This window comes from Triticum aestivum, chromosome 3B (assembly GCF_018294505.1).
Source record: "Triticum aestivum cultivar Chinese Spring chromosome 3B, IWGSC CS RefSeq v2.1, whole genome shotgun sequence".
Taxonomy (NCBI): Eukaryota; Viridiplantae; Streptophyta; class Magnoliopsida; order Poales; family Poaceae; genus Triticum; species Triticum aestivum.
In genome coordinates, this window is record NC_057801.1 from 86,484,282 (window position 1) to 86,501,183 (window position 16,902).

A 16,902-nucleotide genomic window follows, 5' to 3' on the forward strand; every position below is an offset into this window, starting at 1 on the left:
GCGGTGGGTGTTAGCAATCATAGAAGACTATATGATGGTTGAGTATGTGGAGCTCTTACTTAGACTCTGTTGAATAAGTTGAATTGCAATTGCTTGGTGACTGAGAACATAGGTTGTTGAGTTTCAAGAGAATTCATTGTTTGAACCGTAACATGTGAATTGGTTGCTACTATAACATGAGAAGTTTTATAAGAAAGAATTGTTGTTATGATGCTAGGAAAAGTGATTAAAATTATCATTGATCAAACTTATGTACTTTGCTAGCATTCACACTTCATAAATTATTTCTTTCATCATTTACCTACTCGAGGATGAGTAGGAATTAAGCTTGGCGATGTTGATACATCTCCAACTTATCTATAATTTATGAAGTATTCATGTCGTTATATTATCATTCTTGGATGTTTTACAATCATTTTATAGCAACTTTATATCATTTTTGGGACTAACCTATTGACCTAGTGCTAGTTTGCTGTTTTTTGCTTGTTTTCTACATCGCAGGAAATCAATATCAAACGGAGTCAAACGCAAGGAAACTCCTAGAGGATTTTTTGGGCCAGAAGAAAGCCAGTGGGCCAAGGAAGCACCTGAGGGACTTCTCAAGGGGAGCACCACCCACCAGGGCATGCTAGGAGGCCCAGGCGTGCCCTAGTGGGTGCTTCCCACCTCGGGTCCCCCCTAGAACGCCTCTTCGCCCTATAAATTCTCAAATATTCCAATACCCTTCGGGGTAGCCCTAGATCAGAAGTTCCACCGCCGCAAGGCCTTTGTATCAATGAGATCCTATCTAGACCCCATTCTGGCACCCTTCCGGAGGGGGGAATCATCACCGATGGCCATCTTCATCATCCCGGTGGCTACCACGATGAGGAGGGATGATACGTCTCCAACGTATCTACTTTTCCAAACACTTTTGCCCTTGTTTTGGACTCTAACTTGCATGATTTGAATGAAACTAACCCGGACTGACGCTGTTTTCAGCAGAACTACCATGATGTTGTTTTATGTGTAGAAAAGAAAAGTTCTCGGAATGACCTGCAAATCCACGGAGGCACTTTTTGGATTTAATAAGAATTTCTGGGCGAAAGAAATACACCAGGGGGCCCAGGGCCTGTCCACGAGACAGGGGGGCACGCCCCCCCTGTAGGGCGCGCCCCCCTATCTCGTGGGCCCCCTGGACCTCCACCGACCTCAACTCCAACTCTATATCTTCCGTGTCGCGGAGAAAAAAATCAGAGAGAAAGTTTCATCATGTTTTACGACACGGAGCCGCCGCCAAGCCCTAATCTCTCCCCGGAGGGCTGATCTGGAGTCCGTTCGGGGCTCTAGAGAGGGGGATTCATCGCCGTCGTCATCATCAACCATCCTCCATCACCAATTTCATGATGCTCAACGCCGTGTGTAAGTAACTCCATCGTAGGCTTGCTGGACGGTGATAGGTTGGATAAGATTTACCATGTAATCAAGTTAGTTTTGTTAGGGTTTGATCCCTAGTGTCCACTATGTTCCGAGATTGATGTTGCTATGACTTTGCTATGCTTAATGCTTGTCACTAGGGCCCGAGTACCATGATTTCAGATCTGAACCTATTATGTTTTCATGAATATATGTGTGTTCTTGATCCTATCTTGCAAGTCTATAGTCACCTATTATGTGTTATGATCCGACAACCCCGAAGTGACAATAATCAGGATACTTCTCGGTGATGACCGTAGTTTGAGGAGTTCATGTATTCATCATGTGTTAATGCTTTGGTCCGGTTCTCTATTAAAAGGAGGCCTTAATATACCTTAGTTTCCGCTAGGACCCCGCTGCCACGGGAGGGTATGACAAAAGATGTCATGCAAGTTCATTTCTATAAGCACGTATGACTATTTACGAAATACATGCCTACATTACATTGATGAACTGGAGCTAGTTCTATATCACCCTATGTTATAACTATTGCATGAGGAATCGCATCCGGCATATTTATCCATCACTGATCCATTGCCTACGAGCTTTTCATATATTGGTCTTCGCTTATTTACTTTTCAGTTGCTACTATTACAACTACTACAAAAACCCAAAAACATTTATCTTTATTGTTGCTACTATTACCATTACTATCATACCGCTTTTGCTACTAAATATTTTGCTACAGATACTAAGTTATCCAGGTGTGGTTGAATTGACAACTCAACTGCTAATACTCAAGAACATTCTTTGGCTCCCCTTGTGTCGAATCAATAAATTTGGGTTGAATACTCTACCCTCGAAAGCTGTTGCGATCCCCTATACTTGTGGGTTATCAAGACTAATTTCTGGCGCCGTTGCCGAGGAGCATAGCTCTATTCTCCGAGTCACTTGGGATTTATATCTATTGATCACTATGAAGAACTTGAAAGATGCTAAGACCAAGATTTTGCCCTCAACTACGAGGGGAGGTAAGGAACTGCCACCTAAACCTGCTACTGCTATGAATTCTGATATGTCGCATGTTATCGATGATGCCACTTCTGCTTTGCATGATACTTATGATGAAACTACTTTTGTGCGTGATACTACTTTGCCATTAGGTGAATTTCTAGATGAACAACTTGCTAGAGTTAGGGGGAATGAAAATATTGAAGAACCTATTATTGATGATAGTGATGATGAACGTTCCCCCAATGATTATGTATTACCTGTTGTTCCTAAGCGTTATGTTATGCATGAAGCAACTGCTATGGAAATTCTTGCTTGCAATGATATAAATGATCTTAAGAAATTATTAGCTAAATGGAAGCAGCAGTCTCTTAATGATAGAATGAAACCGGATCCTATTTTTGCTACTTCACCTATCTGTGTTACTGATAAGGATTATGAATTCTCTGTTGATCCTGATATTATTACTTTAGTTGAATCTGATCCTTTTTATGGCCTTGAATCTGAAACTGTTGTGGCACATCTTACCAAGTTGAATGATATAGACACCCTGTTTACTCACGATGAGAAGTCTCGCTATTTATATATCCTTAAGATATTCCCGTTCTCATTAAAGGGTGATGCTAAGACTTGGTATAATTCTCTTGCTCCTGGTTGTGTGCGTAGTCCCCAGGATATGATTTATTACTTCTCTGCTAAATATTTCCCTGCTCATAAGAAACAAGCTGCCTTGCGGGAAATATATAATTTTGTGCAAATCAAAGAAGAGAGTCTCCCACAAGCTTGGGGGAGGCTTCTCCGGTTACTTAATTCTTTGCCTGATCATCCTCTTTTGAAAAATGAAATACTTGATATCTTTTATAATGGACTAACCGATGCTTCCAAGGACCACTTGGATAGTGGTGCTGGTTGTGTTTTCAGGGAAAGAACAGTCGACGAAGCTAAAATATTATTGAATAATATGTTGACTAATGAAAATAATTGGACTCTTCCCGAGCCAGTTCCTGAAGTAATTCCTGAACCAATTGAGCCAACTCCTGAGTCTGTTCCTAAACCCACTCCGAAGAAGAGAGGTGTTTTATTTCTCAGTCCTGAAGATATGCAAGTGGCAAAGAAATCAATGAAAGAAAAAAGGTATTAAAGCTGAAGAAGTTAAGAATTTACCACCTATTGAAGAAATACATGGTCTTAATTTACCGCCTGAAGAACCACATTGTCTTGATAACCCGACACAGGTAGTAAAGGTAAATTCTCTCTATAGATACGATAAAGTTGAAATACCCTCTACTAAATTTCATAGCCCATGCTTAGATGATTTTGATGACTTTATGGCTAGACAAGAAAGTTTTAATGCCTATGTTGGTAGAGAGTTAAATAATAATGCTTTCAAGATAGGACGCCTAGGTGATAATCTGGCTAGAGTTAAAGATGAACTTCACCGCGTTAGTAAATATGCTTCTATGGTTGCTACTCAAGCTGAGCAAGTACTCAAAGCTCAAAATGATTTGCTTGATGAATTGAATAAGAAAAATGACTTTGCCGTTAGAGTGGCTACTAGAACTGGTAGAATGACTCAGGAACCTTTGTATCCTGAAGGCCACCCTAAAAGAATTGAACAAGATTCTCAGAATAATAATCTAGATGTTCCTAGTTCTTCTAAGAAGAAGAAAAAGAAGAATGATAGGACTTTGCAAACTTCTAGTGAACCTAATGCAGAAACACTTGAGAATCCCAATGATACTTCTATCTCTAATGGTGAAACACAATCTGGAGATGAACATGAACCTGATGATAATGCTAATAATGATGTTCATGTAGATGCTCAACCTAGTAATAACAATGATGTAGAGATTGAACCTGCTGTTGATCTTGATAACCCACAATCAAAGAATCAACATTATGATAAAAGAGATTTTGTTGCTAGAAAGCACGGGAAAGAAAGAGAACCATGGGTTCAGAAACCCATGCCCTTTCCTCCTAAACCATCCAAGTCAAAGGATGATGAGGATTATGAGCGCTTTGCTGAAATGATTAGACCTATTTTCTTGCGTATGCGCTTAACTGATATGCTTAAAGTAAATCCTTATGCTAAGTATATGAAGGATATCATCACAAATAAAAGAAAGATACCGGAAGCTGAAATTTCCACCATGCTTGCTAATTACACTTTTAAGGGTGGAATACCAAAGAAACTTGGAGATCCGGGTGTTCCAACTATACCATGCTCCATTAAAAGAAATTATGTTAGAACTGCTTTATGTGATCTTGGAGCCGGTGTTTGTGTTATGCCTCTCTCTTTATATCGTAGATTTGAATTGAATAAGTTGACGCCTACTGAAATATCTTTGCAAATGGCTGATAAATCAACGGCTATACCTGTCGGTATTTTTGAGGATGTGCCTGTTGTGGTTGCAAATGTCACTATCTTAACGGACTTTGTTATCATTGATATTCCCGAGCACGATAGTATGTATATTATCCTTGGTAGACCTTTTCTTAATATTGCAGGGGCTGTTATTGATTGCAACAAAGGAAATGTCACTTTTCATGTTAATGGTAATGAGCATACGTTACACTTTCCATGGAAACAATCTCAAGTTCATAGCATCAATTCTATTGAAAAAGTTCCAACTATCATTTTTGGAGGTTTTGAATTTCCTCTCCCTACTGTCAAGAAAAAGTATGATATTCTTATTGTTGGGGATTTTATTATCCCCGTTGAGGTAACTTAGTGTTATTCGAAATTTCTCCGGTTCCGTGTTATTCGGAATGAGTTTGTTAACAAGACTTGATCAACCTTGTTAGCGGGTTCATTTTGATGATCACGAGATGGATGAAACTAGAAGGCACAACCTTCTGTACCCTCTTTTTACTTTCTGGTTTTTAGAATAAATAAAGCAAAAATAGTATTATCCGTCTGTTTTCTGAATTTTCCGTGCATTAAAAAAATAGTCTGAAAATAAAAGTGCTCCAAATGCCCTGCAAATTTAGTAAGATTTTTTCTGGAATATTTGAGGATTTTAGGCACTGAAAACACTGCAGGAGAGGCAAGCACCAGGCCACGAGAGAGGAGGGCGCCCCCCCTGTAGGGCGCGCCCCGCTGTCTCGTGGGCCCCTGGTGGCTCCCCTCCACTTATGCTAGCACCCACACACTTCATCTTCTACCCAAAAAATCCCCATCTAGCTCAAGCACGAGTTCTAGCTCGTTTTGCTACGATTTTCGATCTCGTAGCTCAAAGCTCCATTCACAAAACTGCTTTGTGAGATTGTTGCTTGGTATGTGACTCCTCCATTGGTCCAATTAGTTTTTGTTCTAGTGCTTTATTCATTGCAAATTTTTTCTGCTTAGGTGACCATGTTCTTGAGCTTGCATGTTAAATTTTTAAGGTCCCAAGCAATTCCAATGCATGATATAGGCTCTAGGCACTTGTAGGAGTAGTTGCTATCAATCTTGTCTCGTTATATGCACTTTTGTTTTGAAGTTACTAAAATTTCAGAAATTTTCAAAAAAGGAAACATGCTTAGGAGAATGTACCAAGGTGGTTCCTCGGCAAAGAAAGGGCCAAGAATTGATATACGTGAACAAGATGTTAATTTGCCAAGGGACGCAATTGTACGGGCTTGTGAGTGGCCATCCGATGATTTTATGGTCGAAGCAGGCTTCGAGGAGGAATTTGATGCGTATGTGCATAATGCTGAGCTGGAGGACATCTTACAAGATAAGTGTCCTCAGTACTCTCAATTGACTGATTCCTTTGTGTGGAGGTTTAAATATAACTGTACGCGTAATTCTCCTAGTGTCCTATTTGATATTTATGATACATCTTACACCATGGATTTAGAGGATTTTACAACTGCTTGCAAACTCCTACGGTGGGGTAATATTAATGATCCTCACAAATCTGAATTTAGAGATTTTCTTGCTAGTATTACTGTGGGAGAATCTAGGGACATAGCACAAGCTACCATAGGGAGCATTCATTTTCCTGCTATACCTTATTTTGCTCTCTTTATTGGTAGATGTATTAACGGTAAGGATGAAGTAGGTCACATGTGTGTACCTGATCTGAGTATCCTCAAGAGTGCGGTGTTCGGTTTTAAAGGCTATAATTTAGGGGGCAATAGTTGCACGTAGGTTGCAGAATAATAGTAGAAAGGGAAATTTCTTTGGAGGAATTTATGCAACCCGTGTGGCTAATTTTCTTGGTATAGCCCCACGAGAAGGAGATATGGTAATGCCTCCTGTTTATTTGGATAAAGAAGCTATGTTTAGTCATCATTTTCTTGAGAGGAATATACAATTCCTCTATTATCGACTAATCTATGACAGACGCAACATCATCCCTATTACTCTTCCTGCTCCCTACCTTTTTGATTATCAGGCAAAAGGAAGATATGTTGTCACCAGAGAGGAAGCAGCTGAATACGAGAGGGGAGTGGAGGCAACTCACCAACACAATGCAGCTCAGGAGGCGGTTCCCGCTGCATCTCAGTACAACCCCGGTTTCACTTATGGATATCAGCTAGACGATCCTTGGTATTAAACCAACTTAGGCCAAAAAGCCTAAGCTTGGGGGAGTACGTATTTCCCACCGACTTTACATTCATGTTCACACACTAGTCATCGGTGCTCATACTCTTTCATTGTATTATCCATGCTAGTTTAAATTTCTTTTTCTAGTTTTCTTCTTGTGTGTTTGATAAACCTTGAGAAAACCAAAAAAATAGTTAGTTTAATTTCCTTGCCTGTAGTAGGAATTAAAATGGAAAAGCAAAAAGATTTCTCCTTCTTCTTTTACTTGTTGGGAGCTTTCCCGTGTAAATAGTTTTATTTTTTTCTTTCCTTTGGGGGTCGAGAAGACCATATGAAAATGCTTAGTGGCTCTTATATGCATGATTGGTTATTTAATTTAGAGCCCATATTACTTGTCTTCTCTCGTGAGTTGAATGCTTGCAGATTCCAACTTAGTCCAATACACGTGCACTCTTATTATTATACACATCATTTGGTCGTGCGAGTGAAAGGCAATAATGACGATATATGATGGACTTGTTGGGATGAGAAAAGCTGGTATGAACTCGACCTCTCTTGTTTTTGTAAATATGATGAGTTCATCGTTCCTGAGTCAGCTATTATAAAGTAAACTTATTTGCAATGACATTTGAAGATTATAGTTACTTGTGCCATGCTTGATTAGCTATGAGTTATAATGGTTTACCTTGTGTGCCAACATGCTATTAGAATGATTATGATGTGGTATGATGGGATGGTATCCTCCTTTGAATGAATTGAGTGACTCGACTTGGCACATGTTCACGCATGTAGTTGAATCAAATCAACATAGCCTTCACGATATTTATGTTCATGGTGGATTATATCCTACTCATGCTTGTACTCGGTGTGAATTAATTTTAATGCATGCTTACAACTGTTTCGCTCTCTCAGTTGGTCGCTTCCCAGTCTTTTGCTAGCCTTCGCCTGTACTAAGCGGGAATACTGCTTGTGAATCCAAACTCCTTAAACCCCAAAGTTGTTCCATATGAGTCCACTATACCTACCTATATGCGGTATTTACCTGCCGTTCCAAGTAAATTTGTATGTGCCAAACTCCAAACCTTCAAATGAAATTTTGTTTTGTATGCTCGAGCAGCTCATGTAACAACTAGGGCTGCCTATATCTTCCATGCTAGGTGGGTTATTCTCAGAGGAGTGGACTCCGCTCCTCATTCACGAGAAAGGGCCGGTAACCGGGATGCCCAGTCCCATGATCCAAAAAGATCAAAGCAAATCAAAATAATTAAACAAAACTCCCCCAGGGCTGTTGTATGTTGGAGGCACTCGTTGTTTCGAGCAAGCCATGGATTGATGCTTGTTGGTGGTTGGGGGAGTATAAACCTTTACCATTCTGTTTGGGAACTGCCTATAATGCATGTAGTATGGAAGATACAGTCATCTCATAGGTGTTGCATTGACAGCGAAAGTATGCCGCTCAAAATGTTATTCAATCTCTATTTTTAAAATCGAGCTCTGGCACCTCTACAAATCCCTGCTTCCCTCTGCGAAGGGCCTATCTATTTACTTTTATGTTGAGTCATCATCCTTCTTATTAAAAGCACCAGCTGGAGAGCACACTGTTATTCGCATTCATTATTATTGATTTATATTGTGTATGACTTGACTCGATCTCTTTTACCATGAATTACAATGTTTAGTCAGTCCTTGATCTTTAAAGGTGCTTAGCATTTATGTTTTGCGGTCTCAGAAAGGGCTAGCGAGATACCATTTTGTTATATCATGTTATGATTGTTTTGAGAAAGTGTTGTCATCCGAGTTTTATTATTATGGCTCGCTAGCTGATTATGCTATTGATGTGAGTAATTGTGAGACCTATGTGTTATTGTGAGTATGGTTAGTTCATAATATTTGCTGAAACTTGAATGCTGGCTTTTCATGTTTACAACAACAAGAGCAAACAGAGTTTGTAGAAGTTTTTCTTTATCACTTTCAGTTTATCAACTGAATTGCTTGAGGACAAGCAAAGGTTTAAGCTTGGGGGAGTTGATACGTCTCCAACGTATCTACTTTTCCAAACACTTTTTCCCTTGTTTTGGACTCTAACTTGCATGATTTGAATGAAACTAACCCGGACTGACGATGTTTTCAGCAGAACTACCATGATGTTGTTTTATGTGTCGAAAAGAAAAGTTCTCGGAATGACCTGCAAATCCACGGAGGCGCTTTTTGGATTTAATAAGAATTTCTTGGTGAAAGAAATACACCAGGGGGCCCAGGGCCTATCCACGAGACAGGGGGGCGCGCCCCCCTATCTCGTGGCCCCCCTGGACCTCCACCGACCTCAGCTCCAACTCTATATCTTCCGTCTCATGGAGAAAAAATCAGAGAGAAAGTTTCATCGCGTTTTACGACACGCAGCCGCCGCCAAGCCCTAATCTCTCTCGGGAGGGCTGGTTTGGAGTGCGTTCGGGGCTCTGGAGAGGGGGATTCGTCGCCGTCGTCATCATCAACCATCATCCGTCACCAATTTCATGATGCTCACCATCGTGCGTGAGTAATTCCATCGTAGGCTTGCTGGATGGTGATGGGTTGGATGAGATTTACCATGTAATCAAGTTAGTTTTGTTAGGGTTTGATCCCTAGTGTCCACTATGTTCCGAGATTGATGTTGCTATGACTTTGCTATGCTTAATGCTTGTCACTAGGGCCCGCGTGCCATGATTTCAGATCTGAACCTATTATGTTTTCATGAATATATGTGTGTTCTTGATCCTATCTTGCAAGTCTATAATCACCTATTATGTGTTATGATCCGACAACCCCGAAGTGATAATAATTGGGATACTTCTCGGTGATGACCGTAGTTTGAGGAGTTCATGTATTCACCATTTGTTGATGCTTTGGTCCAAATCTCTATTAAAAGGACGCCTTAATATCCCTTAGTTTCCGCTAGGACCCCGCTGCCACGGGAGGGTAGGACAAAAGATGTCATGCAAGTTCTTTTCTATAAGCATGTATGACTATGTACGGAATACATGCCTACATTACATTGATGAACTGGAGCCAGTTCTATATCACCCTATGTTATAACTATTGCATGAGGAATCGCATCCGGCATAATTATCCATCACTGATCCATTGCCTACGAGCTTTTCATATATTGTTCTTCGTTTATTTACTTTTCCGTTGCTACTGTTACAACTACTACAAAAACCCAAAAACATTTATCTTTACCGTTGCTACTGTTACCATTACTATGATACCACTTTTGCTACTAAATACTTTGCTGCAGATACTAAGTTATCCAGGTGTGGTTGAATTGACAACTCAACTGCTAATACTCAAGAATATTCTTTGGCTCCCCTTGTGTCGAAACAATAAATTTGGGTTGAATACTCTACCCTCGAAAGCTGTTGCGATCCCCAATACTTGTGGGTTATCAAGGGAGTAGTCCACCCTCAGGGCTGAGGGTTTGTACCAGTATCTATGTGTTTAATATCTCTCTCTTATTTTCCTGGGACATCACGATCTTGATGTATCGCAGGCTTTGTTAATATAGTCGGATCATATGGTGTTTTCCCCTCTCTATCTTGTTGTGATGAATTGAGTTTTTCCCTTTGAGATTTCGTTGTTATCGCATTGAATATTTTTATGGATTTGGGAACACTTGATATATGTCTTGCAATTGAATACTCGTGGTGACAATGGCGTATCGTATTGGTTCACTTGATATATGTTTTGTCACTCAATTCGCGGATTCCCACAGTGGCATTGGGGTATCTATGCACAGGGGTTGATGCACGTTCTCGTCTTTTGTTTCTTCGGTAGAAATCTTGGGGCACTCTTTGAAGTTCTTTGTGTTGGATTGAACATTATAAATCTGAATTTCCTGTGGTATTATTTTAGTACGAACTTTAGGATATATGGAACGGAAAGAATGGCTTTGTGTTATTTTAGTACGAACTCTTGAATAGATCAAAAGGAAAGAATATCTTCGAGGTGATTTTGTACCCTCCAAACAATTTCGTCTTATGTTCTCCGCTAGATAGGAACTTTGGAGTGATTCTTTATCGCACTTTGAGGGATGGTTATATGATCCAACTATGTTAGCATTGTTGAGAGATTCCACTAGTGAAAGTATGCACCCTACGCCTCATTTACAAGCATTGCAATACCGTTTTGTGCCCGTTTACTACTTGCTACCTTGCTGTTTTTATTTATTCATATTATAAAAATATATTTCTACCATCCATATTACACTTTTATCACCATCTCTTCGTAGAACTAGTGGCTATACAATTTTCCATTGTATTGTGTGTGTTGGGGACACAAGAGATTTCTTGTATTTGGTTGCAGGGTCTTTTGAGAGAAACCTTCTTCATCGTACACCTCTCACGGATTGATAAACCTTAGGTCATCCACTTGAGGGAAAGTTGCTACTGTCCTATGATACGTCTCCAACGTATCTACTTTTCCAAACACTTTTGCCCTTGTTTTGGACTCTAACTTGCATGATTTGAATGAAACTAACCCGGACTGACGTTGTTTTCAACAGAATTACCAAGATGTTGTTTCATGTGTAGAAAACAAAGTTCTCGGAATGACCTGAAAATCCTCGTAGAAAAGTTTCAGAAAATATAAAAAATACTGGCAAAAGAATCAAGACCAGGGGGCCCACACCCTGTCCACAAGGGTGCGGGCGCGCCCATCCCCTCTAGGAGCGCCCCCTATCTCGTGGGCCCCCTGCAGCTCCGCCAACCTCAACTCCAACTCCATATATTCCGTCTCGTGGAGAAAAAAATCAGAGAGAAAGTTTCATTGCGTTTTACGATACGGAGCTGCCGCCAAACCCTAATCTCTCTCGGGAGGGCTGATCTGGAGTCCGTTCGGGGCTCCGGAGAGGGGGGTTCGTCGCCATTGTCATCATCAAGCATCCTCCATCACCAAATTCATGATGCTCACCACCATGCGTGAGTAATTCCATCGTAGGCTAGCTGGACGGTGATGGGTTGGATGAGATTTACCATGTAATCAAGTTAGTTTTGTTAGGGTTTGATCCCTAGTATTCACTATGTTCTGAGATTGATGTTGATATGACTTTGTTATGCTTAATGCTTGTCACTAGGGCCCGAGTGCCATGATTTTAGATCTGAACCTATTATGTTTTCATGAATATATGTGTGTTCTTGATCCTATCTTGCAAGTCTATAGTCACTTATTATGTGTTATGATCCAACAACCCCGAAGTGACAATAATCGGGATACTTCTCGGTGATGACCGTAGTTTGAGGAGTTCATGTATTCACTATGTGTTAATGCTTTGGTCCGGTTCTCTATTAAAAGGAGGCCTTAATATCCCTTAGTTTCCACTAGGACCCCGCTGCCACGGGAGGGTAGGACAAAAGATGTCATGCAAGTTCTTTTCCATAAGCACGTATGACTATATTCAAAATACATGCCTACATTAACTACATTGATGAATTGTAGCTAGTTCTGTGTCACCCTATGCTATAGCTATTACGTGAGGAATCGCATCCGACATAATTATCCATAACTGATCCATTGCCTACGAGCTTTCACATCTTGTGCTTCGCTTATTTACTTTTTCGTTGAATTGTTACAATCACTACAAAACCCAAAAATATTACTTTTGCTATTTTTATCTTTACCACTGTTACCATTACTATCATACTACTTTGCTACTAAATATTGTAAGTGCATCTAGTGCCCCTTAGTGATTTTGGTGTATTGAAGACTTATAGGTTAAGAGACTGATGCGTTTGAGTGTACACAGGTCTATAAGTCTACGAGGAGTTTGATATTTACAGTGAAAGTCGACCCCTAAAAATGAAGTTCTTCGACTGAAGACGTTGGATTTCTGAAGACTTTCTGAAGACTTTGAAAGTGAATAAATTGGTGTGACCTTGAAGACTTAATTATCATTCAAGGAACATGAAGCGTGAAGACTTTTATTTTCATAGTTTCATTTTCTCTTTCTTGAGTCATAGGAAACACCGTACTGGTAAAGGGGGTCGAGGAAATACTAAGGAGAAATTTCCATGTGATGCTCAACTCAAATCCTACACCTACCAATCCCTTCGAGTGAAGCCATTGGAAATCTCGCACAGTTCAGTCATATTCTTAAGTGACAGAGATGAAGTTCTTCTGGTCTCTGAGGAATTTGTCCTGACTGAAGAGTTAGGAATTCGCTAGTGCGGATTGCCTACCAAGTGAGGAACATGATAGCCCTGAGGAATTCGAACCCCAAACATTCCGACCGTTGCTGTGCTACGTGCCAGCTGTCCCAAAATATCTACCCACCTAACGGTCATATTAGACAAGGGCATTTATGTCTTATCATGTCGGGCTGCTCCCCGGCTATAAATAGCACCCCCTACAACCACTGGCTGGTTGGCTGCTCTGAGAGAAACTGACACTTGTCATTTGAGAGCAACCCATCCTCCGAGGACTTCTGAGTGAAAATCATCAAGTGAGGAAATCCCAAACCCAAACCTACAAAACCCCCAAGTGATTGGGCATCACTGAAGAGATTGATCCTGCGTGGATCCGATGCTTGTTTCCTTTGAAGACTGTGCTTCTTCCAGACGGTTAGGCGTCAAGGTCTAGAGCATCCAAGAGGAATTGTGGATCGCCGAGTGACCGAGTTTGTGAAGGTTCGGAAGTCACTTGAAGACTTACCACGAGTGACTGGGCGAGGTCTGCGTGACTTTAGCTCAAGGAGAATACGGTGAGGACTGTGTGTCCGGGACTGGGTGTCCTCGAGTTTAAATACTCAGCCGCTCCAACCAGATGCACAACTGAGACAGTAGTTGGAACTGGTCTACCAAATCATTGTCTTCACCGAGCTTACTGGTTCTATTTCCTCAACTCTTTAAATTCCTCATGTATGTTGTTGTGTGCCTGTTCATATCTGTTTGAAGACTTTGACTAAAGACTTCATCAATTTCCTCAGCTCTATTTCTTCAGTTTGTTCGTCTTCTTCCTTGTGTTATCCTGTGTTTACGCTTTCTGTACTCTGTGCTTGTCTTCATTTCATCATGATGACTATGCCTGTGTTCTGTTATGTTCCTTTCTGAGCACTTATTCCACTGCACTTTCAATCGGTATCAGAGCAAGGTACTCCCTTGTTCTGTGTGATTTTGATTTAACCACCTGGAGTTCTAGTTATGTCGACCGCAGGTATGATCAAGGTCTCTGCTGGGTGTCCTACCTTCGATGGCACGGACTACCCCTACTGGAAGAATAAGATGCGAATGCATCTTGAAGCAATTGACAATGATCTCTGGTACGTTGTGGAAAATGTTGTTCCCTTAGTCACACCTTCTCTGAATGTTGCTGATGTAAAGAGATTCAAGCAACTCGATTCTCAAGCAAAGAATATCATATGTGGCCATCTGAGTAAAGGGCCGTATGGTAGAGTGAGCGCTTTGGAAACTGCTAAACTCATCTGGGATAGGCTCTCCAAAGTAAATGAAGGAGTCTCAACTCAACGTGACTCTCTTCAACCGCTTCAAAAGACTCGACAATGAAAATGTTCAGCAAACCTTCGATCGCCTCACTGATATCTCAAATGAGCTTCAAGCGCTTGGCGCTGCTGACATCACCGACCATGAGGTGGTGAAGAAATTGCTAGGACCGCTCGATTCTTCATTTGACACTCTGGCACTGATGATTCAAGAGTGTGGTGATTACAAGTCACTTGATCCCACTGATATCCTCGAGAGGCTAAACACTCATGAGTTCCATCTTGTTGAGAAGAGAGATCTCTATGGTCCGAGCTATGGCAAACCACGTGCTCTGAAGGCCAAGGCAATCTCTGAGTCTGAGGAAGAAGAATCTACCAGCAGCCTTGGTGATCCTAAAGAACCGAGCCAGGAACTAGCACTGCTCGTGAAGAAATTTCAGAAGTTCTCAAGACGTGATCGCTTTGGAAAATACTCAAGGAGCAATGATTCCTCATCCAGTGACTACAAGAAAAGGCTGTGCCACAAATGCAAGAAGCCTAGTCACTACATTCAAGATTATCCTCAGTGGGACAAGGAACTGAAGAAGAAGAAATACAAGGATTACAGTACTGATGACGCCAAGAAGAAGAAGAAATCTTCAAAGTCTTCATCATCAAAATCCTCAAAGTCTTCATCTCACAAGAAGAGCAGCTCCAAGAAGGCTCGGGCATTCATTGGCAAGGAAATGGATTCTGAGGCTGAATCTGAGGATCATGAGGAAGAGGAGGCATCCGAGGAGTCTAAATCTGGTGTGGCAAGTCTAGCTCTTGCTACTGCATTTGTCAGCAAGTCTATCTTCAATGCTGAAGAAAATGGCAACATCAACAATGCTGATGAAGGCAATGATGACTACGCTCCCACCTATTGCTTCATGGCAAAGGGTGCCAAGGTAACTAAATACCCCTCCTCTGAATCAAGTGAGGATGAATCTGATGAAAATCTTAAGCCTAGCTACTCTAAACTTGCTAAGATTGATGTGAAACAACAAAAGGCTATTGAAAAGCTTCAAAACATGCTTGACAAAAGTGATGATATGTTGGGTGATGAAATGGACCGCACTAAAGACTTAACTGAAAATCTTTAGAGACTTCAGTCTAAGTTTGACAACCTTCAAAGTCGTCATAACACTCTCTCATCTGATCACGAGAAGCTTTCCTATGAACTTCTTCAAAGGAAGCAAGATCTTGAGAAGCTAAGAGTGTGTTATGAAGATCTTCAGAAGGAGCGCGATTCATTACTTGCTCAACATATCAGCGCTACTCAGGAAGAATTTGTTCCCCCATGTCTAAAGTGCATTGAACGTGAATCTACTAATTCTTCACCTGAATGTTCAAATGCTTCAAATGTTACAAATTCTTCACTTGTCTCTGTTATCACTAATTCCTCATCTGAGGACATTGCTAGTACTACTAATGATGCAGGGCTGAAGGAATTGAACACAACAGGCATGTACAAAAGTCTCAAAGGGCATCAGATTCTTTGTGATGTGCTCAAAAAGCAGATCCTCGACAAAAACCCTAGGAAAGAGGGTATTGCCTTTGAGAGGAAACTCAATGCTGATGGAACATATTGGAAGCCTGAGCAGTACCCCAAAACATCATGGGTTGCTGCAAAAGGACCTCCAGTTGATCCATCCAACTTATCTGGCTTTACATGTGAATCTCCTCATTCTTCTGATGAGTCATTTGACTCTAACTATAAACTGTTCAAAAATCAGGATGGTGAAGTATTTGCTAGATATGTTGGCACTAACTGCAGGAACGGTTCCCCTATGAAGAAAAACTAGTTTACCAAAAGTTGTCTTGAAAGTCTTGAGGTGAATGTCCTCATGACACCACCTGTGAAGAAAAGGAACCCCAGATCCAATTCTTCATATGGACCTAATTCTTCACATGGATCAAATTCCTCAAGTGGATCAAAGTCCTCATATGATCATCATCGTGCTAACCCTTCTGTTTCGCAGGGTAGAGCTAAGGGCTATGAATATGCGCATTATTCTTAAAATCATTATGTTCATAAGTCCTCGAAGAATTTCTCTGCTTATTCATATGCTTACCCTAACCACTCTTATGTGAAACGAAGCGGACTAGCTTCTATGCCACCTTTCTCATATAGTGCTCGCAGAGTGATGAATTCTTTGCCACCCCTTCAGATGTGGGTAGTGAAGAAAAAGAACTAATCTCTTATGCAGGGTCAGGTCTCCAGACGTGCTCAAAATGACTAAAGAATTTGCTGGAGACCTGAACAATGCCTGAAAGCACGCAGGCTAATCATGAAGAAATGAATTTTCATTTCTCACGTCCTCATACTGTTTTATCTGTGCTATCTGATGATATTGATGTCATATTCTTCACTGATGAAGTATATGAGTTCGTAAGCTGCACTAATTCATCTGCAGGATGATCAGCCCAAAGAAAATGAGTGGGTCCTCGATAGTGGATGTACAAATCACAT